This window comes from Mirounga leonina, unplaced genomic scaffold (assembly GCF_011800145.1).
Source record: "Mirounga leonina isolate KUSES-001 unplaced genomic scaffold, KU_Mleo_1.0 Mir_173, whole genome shotgun sequence".
In the NCBI taxonomy this organism is placed as follows: Eukaryota; Metazoa; Chordata; class Mammalia; order Carnivora; family Phocidae; genus Mirounga; species Mirounga leonina.
In genome coordinates, this window is record NW_023270447.1 from 35,038,791 (window position 1) to 35,056,297 (window position 17,507).

Here is a 17,507-nt window from a genome sequence, read left to right on the forward strand (position 1 = left end):
GTTAAAAACAAAAATACATTTATACTATCTTTTATATATTCCTATCTAGTTACCTTTATTGGTACTCTTTATCTCTCGGTATGGATATTTTAAAATTGTTTTTTTAATTTTTATTTGAGAGAAAGAGAGGGCACATGTGGGAGTGAGTGGGAGGGAAGGTCAGAGGGAGAGGAATAGGGACAGGCAGACTCCATGATGAGCATGGAGCCCAATGCAAGGCTCAATCCCACAACCCTGAGATGGTGACCGAAGCCAAAACAGACTCTTGGATGCTCAACCCACTGAATCATCCAGGTGCTCCTCTCTGTATGGATTTTAATTATCATCTAGTGTCATGTCATTACAGTTTGAAGGACTCCTTTTAGTATATCTTTTAGTGTGGGTCTGCTAGTGATAAATTCTCTCAGCTTTGTTTATCTCAGAGTCTTAATTTCTATTTTGTCTTTGATAAATAGTTTTAGTGGATACAGAATTTTTGGTTTACATTCTTTATCTTTCAGCACTTTGAATGTGTTATCCCACTGTCTCCTAGCATCCATTGTCTTTGATGAAAAAAGTATTGTTGGGGCACCTGAGTGGCTCAGTCTGTAAGTGTCTGCCTTCGGCTCAGGTCATGATCCCAGGGTCCTGGGATCGAGCCCCACATCAGGCTCCCTGCTCAGCAGGAAGCCTGCTTCTCCCTCTCCCACTCCCTTTGCTTGTGTTCCCTCTTTCGCTGTGTCTCTCTCTGTCAAATAAATAAATAAAATCTTAAAAAAAAGGATTGTTAATCTTATTAAATATATACTGTAAGTGATAAGTTATTTTTCTTTAGCTGCTTTCCATCTTTTCTTGTCTTTGGCTTTTGATAGTTTGATATGATGTGTCTAGGTGTGGACACTTTTGACTTTACATTCCATGAAGTTCATTGAGCTTGGATGTACATATTAATGTTTTTTCATCAAATTTGGGAAGCTGTGTTCATTATTTTATCAAATATTCATTCTGCTCCTTTCTCTTCTCTTTTGGATCTCCCATTGTACATGTTAGTATGCTTGAGGATGTCCCACAGGTTTCTGAGACTGTTCATTTTTATGTACTCCATTTTTACTGTTTGTCAGACTTGATAATCTTCACTGATTTTAATATAAAAGTTTTGTGTTTGTCTAGTACAAATTTCACATATGCTCAGAGTTTTCCCAAAGATTACAAAAATATGTACCCTTATTCTCTAATAAAACATATAAGTTATACTTTTACTCTAAGTATTTGGTTTATTTGGAATTTATTATATGTGGAATAAAGAAAAGATAAAGTTGTATCTTGTTTCAAAATAAATAGCATGTTTACATTATGTCATCTGTCATCCAACCTCCTCTCCTCTATTTCATGCACAAAGAAATTTGAATGTGATAGTCAAGCATTTGATATCTGTATATGATGCATAACAACATATTACAGAATTAACTTAGAACTTGAGTAAAGCCTCAGTTGGAAAAAATAATCATATAGATATTAACACAATATTACTTGAACACTTAATAATTCCATATAATTTACATCTAATCCTAGAAACATTTCTCAAATTAGTTACTTTAACTACAAGTTTCCTTTGATAAAACATATTACAGAAACTGCTAGCTTTCCATGAAAACCATTCTATTCTTCCTAGCTACACAGACTATATATCCTAGCTTCTTTTGTAGATAGGTGTGATCATGTGGCTGCACGCTCTCTATGAAATGTTAGTAAATTATTATGTGTCACTTTCAGGTACAGCCCAGAACATTTTCCATGAGAATCCCTCCATGATCTTAACCCTCCCAGTTTATTTAAGTAGTATGGATGATGATAACCCTGAAATCACATGTTTAAGATCCAAAGATGTCATTAAACTGAGTCTCTAAATAACTTCTTATAGGGAAATGTTCCACTAGCACCATGCTCTGGACCTGTCCTAAACTAGTGAACAAGAAATATACTTCTATTTTATTAAGTCATTATGTCACATGGGGTCTGTTTTGAGGCTGTAAAGTGGAATGCTGCTGTAAAAAATATAAAATGCATGGTTTTGTCATAATGATTAGGAAGCAGATTGATTGAATTCCACCAGCACCAGGAGCCATTGCAGAGAAAGAGTGCAGGAGATGGACATGGACAAATAGATTCATTTAGAGCTGGGGAACAGGAGGATCTGATATGATATGAAAGAGCTTGTCCTGGACAATTACCCGTCAATTGGAGGCAAAACTGAAAGACTCACAGATGAATTTGAAGAACTGGAGTTCTTCAGTACAAAATGCAGGCCTCACCTCAGACGCAAAGTGACCAAAGTTAAACTTAAACTTGAAGTAAGCAATAACAGAATCTCAGAGGGCCTGGAAGTACTGGCATAAAGGTGTCCAAACCTCATACATCTATATTTAAATGGCAACAAAATTAAAGACCTCCACACAGTAGAGCCACTGAGAAAGTTAGGAAACCTCAAGAGTTTAGACCTTTTCAGTTGTGAGGTCACCAGTCTGAATGATTATCAAGAAAATGTGTTCAAGCTCCTTTTGCAGCTCACGTTTCTCAATGGCTATGACCAGGATGACAAGGAGGTCCCCAACTCAGATGCCGAGGGCAATGTGGAGGGCCTGGAGGGTGATGATGATGAGGAGGAGGATGAAGATGCTAAGGTAGTGGAACACTAGGAGGATGAAGGGGAGGAGGAAGAAAAAAGAAGACATGAGTGAAGAGGAGAAGGATGAAGAAGGTTATAACCACAGGGAAGTAGAAGATGGGGAAGATGAAGATGCTGGTGAAGAAGAACAGGATCAGAAGTGAACATGAAAACTTGAAGATGAGGGAGAAGATGATGACTAAGTGGAATAACCTATTTTAAAAACTTATTGTGATTGACTGTTTTTACCCATACCACTCCTCTCCAGAAATCCTATCCCCTGAAACTTATTTTCTTCTGATTGTAACGTTGCTGTTGGAACGAGAGGGGAAAAGTGTACTGAGGGTTGTGAGGGAGGGGAGGGTGGGAGGGGGTGGAATAAAATACTATTTTTACTGCCACGGTCCCCCCCCTTTTTCTTTGTGTCTGGTTTTGTCCCTATAAATGCGATAGCTGAGTAATCACCAAGTGAGCATTTGTTCCTTACTCTCAGAGGATGGTTTGGAGGGCTCTTACAATTCCTGGTATTTCCCGAGTTTCTGGACTCAGTTCAAAGGTCATGCCTGGCCTCTGTTTGGTTTCTCAAAGCCCAGAAGGGGATGAGCACCAGCCACATCTTACCTCTTGCTCTGGTTCCTATGACTTCTGCATTTCTTGGGCCTGCTAGAGGCGTCTAGTGCCCTGGTTTGTAAATAGCAACCTAAAGGCCTATTTTGGCAATGGTTGGGAGACATTCCCCCTCTCTCATTTCTTTCCCTCTTCACAGATGGTGGTGGGCTTTGCTCTAAAGAGATGACTCTGATGTCACTCTTCAGAGCTATGAGTCAGAGAATAGAAAACAACAAGCTTACTTATGTGTTACGAGTAAAATGGATTTGGCCATTGTAATTTAAAAAGCAGCAGCAAACCATCAAACGTCAACCTCTTTAAAAGATTAAAAAAAAAAAAACCTGCCTTATCTTGTTCTGTAAAAAAAATATAATATTTTGTTTTACAAAATGACAAGGGAATTCTTCCACATGTACTTCTCTATTTAGACCATTTTTACGAACCTAAGTGTAGGAGACATTACTGCATGTTGACTGTTTTGTTGTTGTTGTTGTTGTTGTTAAGATTTTATTTATTTATTTGTCAGAAAGAGAGAGAGAATGCACAAGCAGGTGGAGCAGCAGGCTCCCTGCTGAGCAAGGAGGTGAAGGCAGACACTCAGGGGACAGCGACCAAGACATCCCTTGACTGGGTTTTTTGTTATTTTTGTTTTTCATACACCCGAGCCTGGAAAAACTAACCCAAAATTATATTTCCTTGTCTAGTGGAAATCTAAAATGACTGCAAATTCCTAGTGAATGTCCAGGTTTGCTTTCATGTCCCTCTTCTGGATTGCTTTAGAAGTGACGTGTTATTTCCTAGCCCATGTATCATCTGTATAAAAGAACATCTGCACTGGTTTTTCTCTTGCCCATTAGAAAGCCAAACTTTGAGCTTTATGTCTGTTTGTCATTGATAAATTGCAATAAATTTTTTATCAAAAATGAAAGGGAGCAGACAACATGGAAAAGAAACTATAGGCTAGAAATCTGAAGACTTATTTTATGCAATGGCAAAATATTTTGTAGAACTACTACCTGAAAAAATATGCAAGTTAATCAGTACCTATAGCTTTAGGAAAAATAGTTGGAAAAAGCCAACTATTGGTAAATATGGATACTCCTTACTACCTTTGGCATGGTATTACAAAATCGAGATGAGCTCAGGGAAATCTAAAAACAAAGACCAAGTCCACAAAAGACTGGAGAAAACAACTGATCCTGGGCCCTAAAGAATATAAGGCTGAAAAAGGCTTTGAACAACAAAATCCCATTAAGACTTTTTAAGACCCATTTAAATCTTTGGCAAATGTAACATAAAGGGTTTACCTTCCCACTTAAGACTATTTTCTTTCAGATTATCTCATGGTAGTTACCATTAAGTAGACAGCATGAAAAAGTGATGGGGTCAAAAAACAATAAAAATAGAAAAGCTTTAAGAACTATGCCTAGGAGAAAACATTGGGTTTATGTAGTTTTCAGTACCTGCAAATAACTACTAAGAAATAGATCAGTAGCCTATCATAATTTTAAGGGAAATTATTTTGTCAGAGAAACAAGAAGGCAGCCCCCAAAATATATTTAATTGTTTCAGCTATAAATAAATCTTGGGCTTCCAAGGATCAGGAAACAAAACAAAAGCTGTACTAGCCTTTAAGAGAATTAGATTCTCAACACTCACTAGAAAAGTGGGCATGGAGACTAATAAGTAAGGAATGACCCCTCAGAAGGCAAAGTTGGAGCCACTGAGAATGAGATTTTTCCTTGAGAGAACACTCAATTTCTAATCAAAGAATTTCCTTCATTGCCAGGGTAGAATTCTTTCCTTTATTGCAATTCAGTGCTTTCCCATTTCCCACTATTCCAATTTAATTACTTTTGTATGGATAGCCTTTCCCCAATCTACAGTTATATATTGAGTTTGAAAATGCAGATGACTTATCTTTCGAATTTACAAGTCTTGAGACAATAAGTAATCACATCCTGACATAACAAGGATATTATACATCACAGAAATTCAGTGCATTGAGCTAGGTGTTTTTCTCTGCTTCCCTCAGTTTTTTTGTTTTGTTGTTTCTTTCCGTTACAGCCATATGAATGATAGATAGCCAATAGCATATAAACAGAATTGATGTGTGTCACTTACAGACATGGATCATAAAAATTTTGTTATTGTTTATTTTCCTTGCTGGCTTACTAGGATAATGATGTCCAGAGCAACTTTGAAGTCGCATGCTAAAGATGGAAGAATAACAAAGAATCCCTGATTAACTACATGTAACAGCCCACCTCCACTACCCTCCACTGCACCCTTATCCCTGAATTTGTGGCATGGCCCAGGGCTGTTATGTTTATGACAATCACATGTCTATGTCATGTAGTCATTTTGTTATATATTTATTTGCAATAGTAGTATAGACTATTTAATGTCTTAGGCTTCAACTATATAAACAATCCCAGATATAAAACTGTCTCCAAAGGTCACTGTATGCAACCAAATCATATTCTGACAAAAGAAATAAAAAACATCTTGAATATTTGACAATATTAACATTAGCATAAATATCTACTATGTTGAGAAGTGTTATAGGACTTTATATCAACATCTAGACCTTTTCCACTGCTCTGTGGATTATACTAGAAAGACGATCTAAGATTTCTGTGATTTTTTTATTTCCCTTGAAATGGTCATTTACTTTACTAACTCTATAAATGCTTTTATTACCATTTAGGCAGTTTTATTTTATGAATTAAATCCTTTAGCATGGGGGAATATTTAGGTGTGGACTTGTTTTTGTTTTGTTTACATTCTAATTCTATTTGAGAAATAACTACTGTATTAGATGTCTTTAAGTGGATAGATTTTTGGCATGTCATAATCTTGGCTACCATTGTTTCTTGTTGTCATACCTACACCAAGCAGGCCCACTGGTCTGTTCAATAATGTTTATGACTCTAAAAGATTTCCTATGGCTAATAACATGGGCCTTGATCACCATCATGAATGTTTTCCTTTCCATGGACTTAGCAAATTAGAGACCACTAGTTAGAATTTTGAAACCATAGGAGAAACCCCTGAAAGGCATATTCAAGTTGACTTATTTCACCTCCTTTCCACTCATCTAAACATCCTTCTGTTTTTCAAGAGAGAAGATAAAATTTCAAATAAAAAAAATCTTACATTCAAAGAGTTTCTTTTACATTCTTATTCAATTCAATCACAAGTAGAGATGCAAGCTGCCCTTCATAAAACAATTCCATGTATAGGTAAAGAAACTAGTTATATAGTTATCTTAAAGAAATTTCACCATGTGAGAAACATACATGCAGCAAGCAAAATGTACAGAAAAGTAAAAATATTAACCCTTCTGTAGTATACAAATTTACTTTCTTAGTGGTCTATTCTTTATTCCCTTTTCCAGTCCTTTTCTGTTGTAATCGTGCAGAATACAAATGACAAATATTGGCTGAGAATATTGCCAGGTAGATAAATATCCTAATATCTGCCTATTAGGAGGCATAGAATCACAGAGAGAAAATGGCTTTTTAATGGCACAATGCAATATAAACCCAACACATTGGAAGTTAAAACTGATGGCCTCTCACCTCCCTAGATAATATTATTGTTCAGGAATTTCTCCTCAAAAGAACTAGAGTTACCACCATAAGAAATGTTTTTGATGCAATCAAGTAAACTAAATATATACATTTTGTTCATTCATAAAATTCATATTATATTCTTATCACATAAAATATTAAGATACTTAGCATCATGAATTCTATCAAGTTTCAGCAAAAACCTTTTGTGTACGCATTAGAAATATGATCTTTGAGGACATTCAGATCATTTTATGACAAAATAAATTTCAGTTCTGCGACTATGGCACAAATAAACTAACATTTTTGCATTTGACCCATAGGTTCAAGTTCTTCCTAGATGCCTTAATTCTAACAAGGTATTTAACAAATATTTAATACTGATTAGGGTGAAATTGTTAAAGGTCAGCTTCCCCTACCCACTTATCTTGCAAGATTACTAATGGACCTGATTTTTTTTTAACCTACATAATGAACTGTACTACCAATGTGCTGTAAATCTTGATTTTTAAAATAAACTCAACTTGTTTTTAATTTTAAACAGTTTCTCAAAAGGAATACTTTTGGCTAGAAAATTAGGTTTATAAGGATAAGTTGTTCCTTGAAAATCATGTCACTTTAAAAGGAAAAGATGAAGATAATTGGTGCTATATACCCCTCGCCCCTAAATTCATCAAGAAACACCAAAAATTCCCTGGATGATTGTGAAGTAATTGAATCACCATTAGAAAGTGAATGAGTGGCTGTGCTTTTATGTGATATTTAATTTAAATGGAAGACCACTTTTCTGATTTAATCCAATCAGCACTTTCTGATTGCAACCATTCCGATAGAAAACTAAAGTAAAACTAAACTTTGAAATTAATATTTTCCAGCTATAAAATTATGAGGAGATTGGAAAGGATGAAATGTATGATGAGGTAAAGATGCGAGGAAAAAAAAAAAAAGAAAGTACAAGGAAGTGACAGGGAAGAATTAGAGGGTCAAAACTAATAGGCATTGTGCATATTCTCTGCCACAGATACTGTACTTAGTGCTCTTACATAAGCAATCTCAATTAATCTTAACAGGCAAGCAGTTGTTATTAATCCTGCTTTATAAAATGACAGCACTCAGGCTAACTGTAATAGAATAGAAGCTGTCTTATACAACAAGATCATAAAGTTATTACTATTGACAGAAGTCAAAGCAAACAATTATGAAAATAGTATAAATAGCATATACATGCATTAAGCAGTTCATTTTAAGTAAAAATATATTAGGGCACATTCATTTTTGGGAAAAGATTTTTTGTTTTAATTTGAGCATGGGTCTACTAATTTTAATTTCCTCAAGTTCTGTCTTACAGAGACAACTAAAACACAATGTCATGATTAGTTTGCTATGCTAAAAAGAGAAACATGGAAGGATTCAAAATTCAGAATCCTGAGTTTTCATTATTCATCTCAAATCTTTTCACTTTTCTTACTCATATCTAATTTAAAATCAAATTTTAGATACACCTTCTTAGATACCAAATATAAGGGCCAAAGTCAGGCCACCCCAAGATGGCCCACTTTGGCATAGAGATTATGCCAAGTTGAAAGTAATCATGGCCCATAAGTCTCAGAAGAAACTTTGGCCTACCCGCCCCATTAACTGCCTAAAAGAATTTAGATGGAGGGCATGCTCCAGGAAGAGAGCTAACACCATAGATAACTATAGTATGATATAAATTAAGGGTGACAGACAGGGAGGAAACTATCAAGGCCTGTTTGATCAAAGTCCCCTCTATGCCCCATTGTCTCTGAATGGCCCAGCAAACATTTGTTTACCAAGCATTTACTCTTTTTCATCTTCTTGTAAATTACATTCCTTCCCTTTGTTGTCCCAGACCTCTACCTCTTTCTGCTTAGTTCAGGATGACATAAATACCTCCATTTTGTCTGACTGTTTTGGAATCTTATGTCTATGTGGATCACCCATACATACAAAATTAAATTAGATTTTCTGCTCTCAATTGCTTTCATGTCAATTTAGTTCTTAGTCCAGTTAAAAGAACCTCAGATGAAAGAGGAAAACTTTTTCCTCCTCAACACTTCCAAAGCATTACTTTCATAAAAATCAGTATTTTTTCTTAGAAATAATGAACAACTTTATACCAAGTAGAGTATCCAATTATACAGCATAAGGATATTTGGAAAGAAAAAAAAAAAAAGATCCTTGGTTTGCACACATGTGAACTTATGACGGCAGGATGGGTATTTTGGAGAAAAGTCTAATGTTCTCAAACATTCAGCATGCAAGAGGCAACAGTAAATGGGGAAAGATGGTAGAAGTCAGTTATGAGAGCCTCTATTATTATAATAATAGCTATTTATTATGTACTTACTGAATGAGTGGTAAATCCTTAATATCATCTCTTTGATTGTTACAACCGTATGACGTCATTATACACACCTGCAAGATGGAGCAATAGTAGCCAAAATATCCTCACCAGTTATAATCAACTGGCATAGAATGGTTAGGTAATTGCTCAAAAACACAAAGATAGAAAATTGGCAACTGGGATTAAATCTCATGTCAGTTTGTTTCCAAAAGCTTTTTACTCTAAGTAAGCAAGGAAAATAGGGTGACTTCCAACATACAGGGCACCCCCAGTGTGAGGACCATGAAATCTACCTGTCAGATTCCCTAACGTAGGAAGCGTAAGTCATTGCTAATACAATCTGCAGCGCTCCGAAATCCGTTTCCTTTTTTAAGCCAAAGCTATGCTTTTCAAGGGCTGCTTCCAGCCACTGATTAAACAGGATACTAAGGAAACTAAGGCAGGCCCATTGATGGAAGATAGAGGACTCCTCTAACAGGACACTTCGACTCTACAACTCGCCTTTTCAGATTTGCTCAAACATTCCTAGAACTGCACTGTAGTTTACAACCTTCTTCCATTTCTTCCTTTCCCCCAGTCCTTCAACAGGGATCAAACATCACTGCAGACTCATGACTTTCCTATTCAACCTCCAGTTCTCTATTTTCCTCCAATATATCCCCCAATAAATATTTTGTATAAACAATTCCTTCATAGTTTTAGTTCTTGGAGAATCTGGGCTAATAAACTGGATGACTCTTTTATCTGAGAAGCAGGAGAAGACTGCCATTAGGATATCCCAACTTATCTGCCCATGTAGAAAAAAGTGTTTTCTTGCTTGGTGTAGCCTTCCCAAGGAAGAGTACATCTAAGACATTCATATGAGTTAATCTGTGTAAGGACTAGAATGCAATAAATGTTTATTTTCACTTTAATTCTCAGTAAGTCTTGATTTACATAGATGGAATTAGTCTATTTTATTGTATCTTACTTTTCTGTATCTAACTCTTACAAGTTGAATTATATCTACTAGGCCTATTTTATAAGATGGATGTAAATATTAGATAAAATGATAGATTTTTTTTGAAAATGTTTAAAAACAACCATGTAAATATTAGTTCACCTGAATCCCTTTGTTACATATAGATGTATTCAACACCTCAATTCTTTATTAAAAAGTAAATATTCTTATCAGTAGTAAAAATATCATTGGAAGAATATGGATGCTTTCTTAAGTGAAAATCAATGATAATAAACATCCCACATATACAGTTCTGAATTAGGTAAATTGTTCTCCAAAACACAAACTACATCTAGTCTTAAAAATGCATATTGGAAGAAGATGCGGGAAGGACAGCATGGTGTGGAAGAGCAGGGATTTGGAAGTCACATAGTTTAGTTGAAGGGCCTGATTTAGCTATTTAGCTATATGATTTCTTTGCACCTCAATTTCCTCATATAAAAATTTAGAATAATAAATTTTACTTTATAAAAATGGTGCTTACCTTATCATAGGTATTTAATACTATTTCCAAACCTTTGCTGAGGTTAGGGAATAAGGGAAAAGAACTGGATCTCCATTACACATGGAATAATAAGGATGATAACTGGCATTTAATATGCATTGCTGCATGCTATATGAGAGATGCTTTATAAATGCTATTTTATTTAATTGAAAAACATAATTCTATGTGATTAGCATTTTCAGCTTAATTTTACAATGAAAAATCTGAGTGTCATAAAAGTGAAGTCTGGGGTCAATCAGGAAATAATCAGTAAAGGAGTGGGGGGTAAATTGAAACCTATGTGTCTGACCTTAAAGCTCATACTATAATTTTATTTATTTATTTTTTAAGATTTTATTTATTTATTTAACCAACAGAGAGAGAGAGACAGCTAGAGAAAGAACACAAGCAAGGGGAGTGGGAGAGGGAGAAGCAGGCTTCCCGCCAAGCAGGGAGCCTGATGCAGGGCTCGGTCCCAGGACCCTGGGATCATGACCTGAGCTGAAGGCAGCCGCTTAACCAACTGAGCCACCCAGGTGCCCCAGCTCATACTTATAATTTAAATAATGTATTTTCTACACAAGGCTAAAGTGGGCTTAAGAAAAGATATGGGTAAATGTCTTAATTGTGCTATTGCCAGAAGAACTGGAAAGAGGAAAATGAAGCATACTCTCCCTATAATAGGAGTCCTCATAAAGTATCCTCCAGTGACCACAAAAGAGCCAGGAGCTTGTCCTCCCTAGGGAAGCAGGATCCTCTAAAGGTTTTCCCTTCTGCCTGTCCTCTATAGCCACCATCTGGTCAGCCGTCTGAGAAAATGAAGTATAATTTTAGTTCATGCCTGTATCCAAAGTCTTCAAAGTATTTTTTCTCTCCTGTTCATAGTGAAAATCATAAAAGAATCAAAACTTCACTCCACCTTTAGAGTTAAAGGGGATGGCCTCAAAGCAACACATTTTGCAATGTTTATTCACACCAAGGTGTGGTCAGTTTCCTAACAAGTATAAATGGTTGGTTTAAGAGACTTTGCTAATTGGAAAGAAGAGAGTTAAAACCTCTGAGATAACCACGTAGATCACTTTAAAGTGAGAAGAGAGATTGTAACTCAGAAGGAAAATGGGCCAAGAAATCCAATGTGCAGAAGCCAAAGTCAAGCTTGCCTCAGTCAAATTTTAGTCTTGTTTACCTGAAACTGTGTCCACACCTAGAGATTAGAGAGATCAGTAAGGTAATTTTCACTGAACCCTAAGATTTCTACCAATAAAGCTAGAGCCATTTGTAATTACTGTTTATATATTCCCCAAACAGCATAGGCATATTTGGAGGCTGTGGGTATTTCTGGTATTGTTGTTGATGGCAAATTGTAAAAATGCACTAGCTTTGTTTAAACATTTATTTTTACAGAGAGAGGGAGTGTGCGTGAGTTGGGGGAGGGGCAGAGGGAGAAAGAAAATCCTCAAGGAGACTCCCTGCTGAGCATGGAGCCCGACTTGGGGGTCTATCCCAGGACCCTGAGATCATGACCTGAGTTGAAATCAAGAGCTGGATGCTTAAACGACTAAGCCACCCAGGCATCCCGTAACACAGAAAAGAAAATTAAAGTTCAGAGAGGTGACAGAATTTTGTGAAAAACTAAGGACCGGACTAAAGTCAAGTTTTTCTTTTTTTTGTTTTTGTTTTTGGGGTTTTTGTTGGGTTTTTTTTTGGACAATAAACCCTATGAGTTCTCAACTAAACTGCACTAGATTTAGGATTTTGGATTTCATTTTTCCTTCCCCTGCACACAGATACTACAAAGAAGCAAGGAATTTGAAGTCATTTTTTTTTTTTTTAAGATTTTATTTATTTATTTGACAGAGAGAGACACAGCGAGAGAGGGAACACAAGCAGGGGGAGTGGGAGAGGGAGAAGCAGGCTTCCCGCGGAGCAGGGAGCCCGATGCGGGGCTCGATCCCAGGACCCTGGGATCATGACCTGAGCCGAAGGCAGACGCTTAACGACTGAGCCACCCAGGCGCCCCGAAGTCATTTTTAAGTTACATATTTTGCTTTATTGGAAAGTCTAGGGCAGTGTTCACACTACAGGCTAAAATCCCTCAGGAGGTCCTAAAATCTATACGGTAGTTCGAGACCTATTTTCTCAAGATGAATAGAATGTAAACAGTACTTTGATTATCAAGTGCTGATAACCAATTACTCTAAAGCTTAGTAATTCAAAAACCTAATCGTTAGTGTTTTTGGTTCTGTGAGGCAGAATCCTAACTAAAGCCTTGGAGAAAAATTGTTTCTGCTTCAAGTAATCTGGGGTCTTAGCTGAGATGCTTCAAATGGCTAGTGATTGGAATGGCGTAGGAAACTGGCCAGATTTCCTGGGCCAGGAAAGGGGCATAATATCACTTCACCATATTCCATTGGCAAAAGCAATTATAAGAGCCAGCCAACCTTCAAGAAAAAGGGCCACAGACCTCACTTCTCTATGAATGGAATTCTAAGAAGATGTCTTAAAAATTAGTGGGCATTTTTAGTCTGCCAAAAATATTCAGTATTATTTCATATAACTTTTGTTTCTGTGCATATATATAAGTATATACTTATGTTTCCTTTGGTGGGTAAAGTTTGAAAATTTTTGAAAGCCCCTGAAGTTCCATATTTGTCTCAATTATAGTTATTATCTATCCTCCATTTTACTCTAAAAATACACAGTTTAAGTTACTGTATCTAATTTGTATTCATCTTCTAAACAAGCAAGTATTATATATACCAAACTGTATATACACCATCTACTTGGACATATTTAAATTTTCTTTTTTTTTTTTTTAAAGATTTTATTTATTTATTTGAGAGAGAGAGAATGAGAGACAGAGAGCACGAGAGGGAGGAGGGTCAGAGGGAGAAGCAGACTCCCCGCCGAGCAGGGAGCCCGATGCGGGACTCGATCCTGAGACTCCAGGATCATGACCTGAGCCGAAGGCAGTCGCTTAACCAACTGAGCCACCCAGGCGCCCCACATATTTAAATTTTCTAGTTAAGAATAATGCAATTGTTATTCTGAGAGCATTTATTTCATAATATTTCCAAATTCTCTCCAGATATTATCTAATAATAATAGAGAGGAATGAACACTGTGGATTGTATTTTTCTTACAAATATGAGAAGTAAAGGATAAATGGATACAATACAAAAAACTCAAAATGATATGTATGAAGGAATAAATTGATTACATTTGCAAAGTAATTATTCTAAGAAGTCATTTACCTATAGACTTATTTTATGTAGATATTAATTATAGCCATTTGGCAGAGAAACATAAGGCTTGAAAAGTGAAATATCTAACCCAAATCACACAACTGATTGATAGAATTTAAATTTAACACAGTTATTTATTACAGCAAGACATGTTCATAAATACTATGCTATGCTCTTTCCTGAAGGCTTTCTGAATTTTAGACCAGCAAATTATTCCCCACATTGCCTTTTTATAAGATCATATAAAATACTATAGATGTTATTAAAAATTTAATTTCATTCATTACATTCTTAAAATGTGTTACTAAAGCATTAGTACGTTCTTTGCAGTGCTCATACAGTACTAAAAGAAAACTCCCAAAGCTAAGGACACATTAATAATGTTCACTTAATTGCCTTTCTTCAGATTAAAAAAAAAAAAAAAAAACCTTAAAAAAGTAGCAATTTTGTTTTACATAATTACAGAGAGAGAAATGCCCTGAATCTTGGTAATCCATTTTAATATCAGATGATTGTATTAGAAATGCATTTTTTATATTTCATTTATTTTATTTCCATAGTTGTAAATAAACCATAGTTGGGTATGTTAACTCTAAACTTAACAGGAGGAAAATATTAGTCAGTCAATCTCTAAGTAGTACTCTTTGAAATATAATATTAATAAATTACTATTAGTGGGAAATAACTTGGATGAAAAGATGTTACAGATTCCTTAAGAGGTTTTTGCTATTTAGAGTGGAAAGCAAAAATGAACAACAAAAAAGTATACACAATTAATGTGTAAACAAATAGTTTTGTAAAGTAGCTAACATGTATATTCATCACAGCATTTTATGTAAACTAGTAAACATACAGAACCAGAAACAGTGAAAGTAACCTGATGCAGCATGTAGGTGGGAAGTATACAAATTTAATGACAAGTAACTTAAATATTTAAGTTACTGGCAAGGGTTTGAAGTATGTAATTTGTCCCCACCTATTAAAACGGGTTCACCCTTGCAGGAGTTTTCTACTGCTATGTAGAAATTACCACAAGTATAATAGCTTAAAACAACATCTATTATCTCAACAGCTTCCATGCACCAGCAGTCCAATTAGCTGGGTTCTCTGCTAGGTTTGACCAGGGTGAAATCAAGGTGTCAAATTCTCTCAGATTCAGGGTCTTACTCTAAGCTCACTGGTTGTTAGCACGATTTGTTTCCTTGAGGTCACATTCTTGCTGGCTGTTGGACAATGATCACGTTCAATTCATACAGGCCATCCACATTCCCTCGCCACCACAGGCAGTTTGCCACGTGCTGTTTGTCTTCATCCGGGTCAGCTGGAGTGAGTCTATCCTCCTATCTCTCTCCAGTCTGCTTAGATGAAACCATATATTTATAATATAATCCTGGGAGTATCTCATCATATCCACAGGTTCTACCCCTAGTCAAGAGTAGCAGATTATTCAAGGGGTGTATAGGAGGGAGCAGGAAGCTTGGGGGCCACCTCGGAATTCTATCACAATTCTGTATTACTACCTAATGTAGAAGTTAAAAAGAAACATTTACTAATTATTGTGCTACAATTTAACATTCATTCATCTGTTTCTAATATGAATATGCCATATGATAGGCACTATGGGTGTAAAGCCAAGTGAAATATGATTCATGTCCTAAAGCATGCACTCTAGTGATGAAAGACAACTAAATCAACAATTAACCTGCTAAATGATATGTCTGATGTAAAGTGCATTGAGATAATAAAGGAAGGGGATGTAACGTGGATAGCAGGGTGAAGAACTCATTGTAAATTGATACTTTAAGTTTTAAAGAATATGTAGGAACTTGCTGAATAAGTGAATTAAGAGAATTCCAGGAAGATGAAAAATTATATAGGAAGAAAGATAAGAAATACTATAGGAAATATTAAAGAAGTACAAATATTTTGATATATCTGGAGGTAAGAGTCCCTATAATATGAATGTAGCTTTAGCTATAATCCCTGTACTAATAGGATCTATATTGACTTAATCAGGACTAGGATGAATTATATTGAATTAGAGCTAGATCACAGACATCCGATTGGGTTATATTTTAACTAGTGTTATGGCTAAAATCAATATCTTATGACATGCAGTAAACAACATTAATGCTTCTTAAAACAATTTTTTAAAAATTTCTTTAAAGAAAATTTATAAGGCATAAGATAGGTTTTACTCCAAACATTGACTATAGTAATTTCTATATATATATATATTTTTAAAGATTTTATTTATTTGACAGAGAGAGAGACAGCTAGAGAAAGAACACAAGCAGGGGGAGTGGGAGAGGGAAAAGCAGGCTCCCGCTGAGCAGGGAGCCCGAGACGGGGCTCGATCCCAGGACTCTGGGATCATGACCTGAGCTGAAGGCAGACGTCTAATGACTGAGCCACCCAGGTGCCCCAGTAATTTCTATATTATATGGTAATCTATTGTAGAGAAATTTCAAACACTATAACAGGTAAAAGAACATAAAGGATTGCATACATTTCATGCTATAGACACCTAATATTAGTCATGGTGATGTCTAACATTGCAATAAAGTACAATATCCAAAAGAAGCTAATTAATTAAAATAAGATAACTTGTGCATCTTTGAATGTCTTACACTGTCATAATGAAGTTCCTTTGCTACTTTTGTTTTCCCAACTAATCATCTGTTTTACTATCAGTGTTTTTTGGCCCTCTGAAATGACCAGAGTTTAAACCTAGATAATGTGGTAATCAGAAGCAGAAAAGTCTCAGATAAATGTCTATGATATCAGAGAGACAAACTATCTGAATTAGATGATATTTATCCTGTAGTTAAGGGGAGGCAATATTCGCTGTGGTTAAAAGGGATGCTGCAGTCAGGCTGCTTGGGTGTGGATTCCTTCTTTGTTTCTTATTTAGCTATAAGAATTGGGAAAATTAATCTCTCTGTTAAATAGAGATAATGACTTGCAAGGTGATTGTATTAAATTAATGTAGGCAAAGCACTTAGAACTGGATCAACAAGTGTTAGCTATTTGTTATCAGTGGAACATGGGCTGTATTGAGATACCCAGATGCGTGACAAAAGAACTGAGAGTTGTTATGTAGGAAATGCCCTTGTCAAAATCTGTTTTCTTCAGAGTCAGGCTTAGTTCAGAACAAGGCTGTTTCCAATACACCAGAAGCCTCACAAGTAGTTTGTGGTCAATAGCTAAATATTTTATGGTATACCGGGGTCCTAACACAGCATCACCACTGAGGGAACAGGTCTTAGAAATGGGTCACCTGGGCGGCTCAGTCGTTAAGCATCTGCTCAGGTCATGATCCCAGGGTCCTGGGATCGAGTCCCACATCGGGCTCCCTGCTCAGCGGGAAGCCTGCTTCTCCCTCTCCCACTCCCCCTGCTTGTGTTCCTGCTCTCGCTGTCTCTCTCTCTGTCAAATAAATGAAAGAAAGAAAGAAAGAAAGAAAGAAGGAAGGAAGGAAGGAAGGAAGGAAGGAAGGAAGGAAGGAAGGAAGGAAGGAAGGAAGGAAGGAAGGAAGAAAGAAAGAAAGAAAGAAAGAAAGAAAGAAAGAAAGAAAGAAAG

The 17,507-nt window shown here is 36.0% G+C and overlaps 1 pseudogene; it reads left to right on the forward strand.

Moving 5' to 3' along the window:
• The first annotated feature begins 2,126 nt into the window (after positions 1-2,126).
• On the forward strand, positions 2,127-3,377 carry LOC118020200 (annotated as a pseudogene).
• The last annotated feature ends 14,130 nt before the right edge of the window (positions 3,378-17,507 follow it).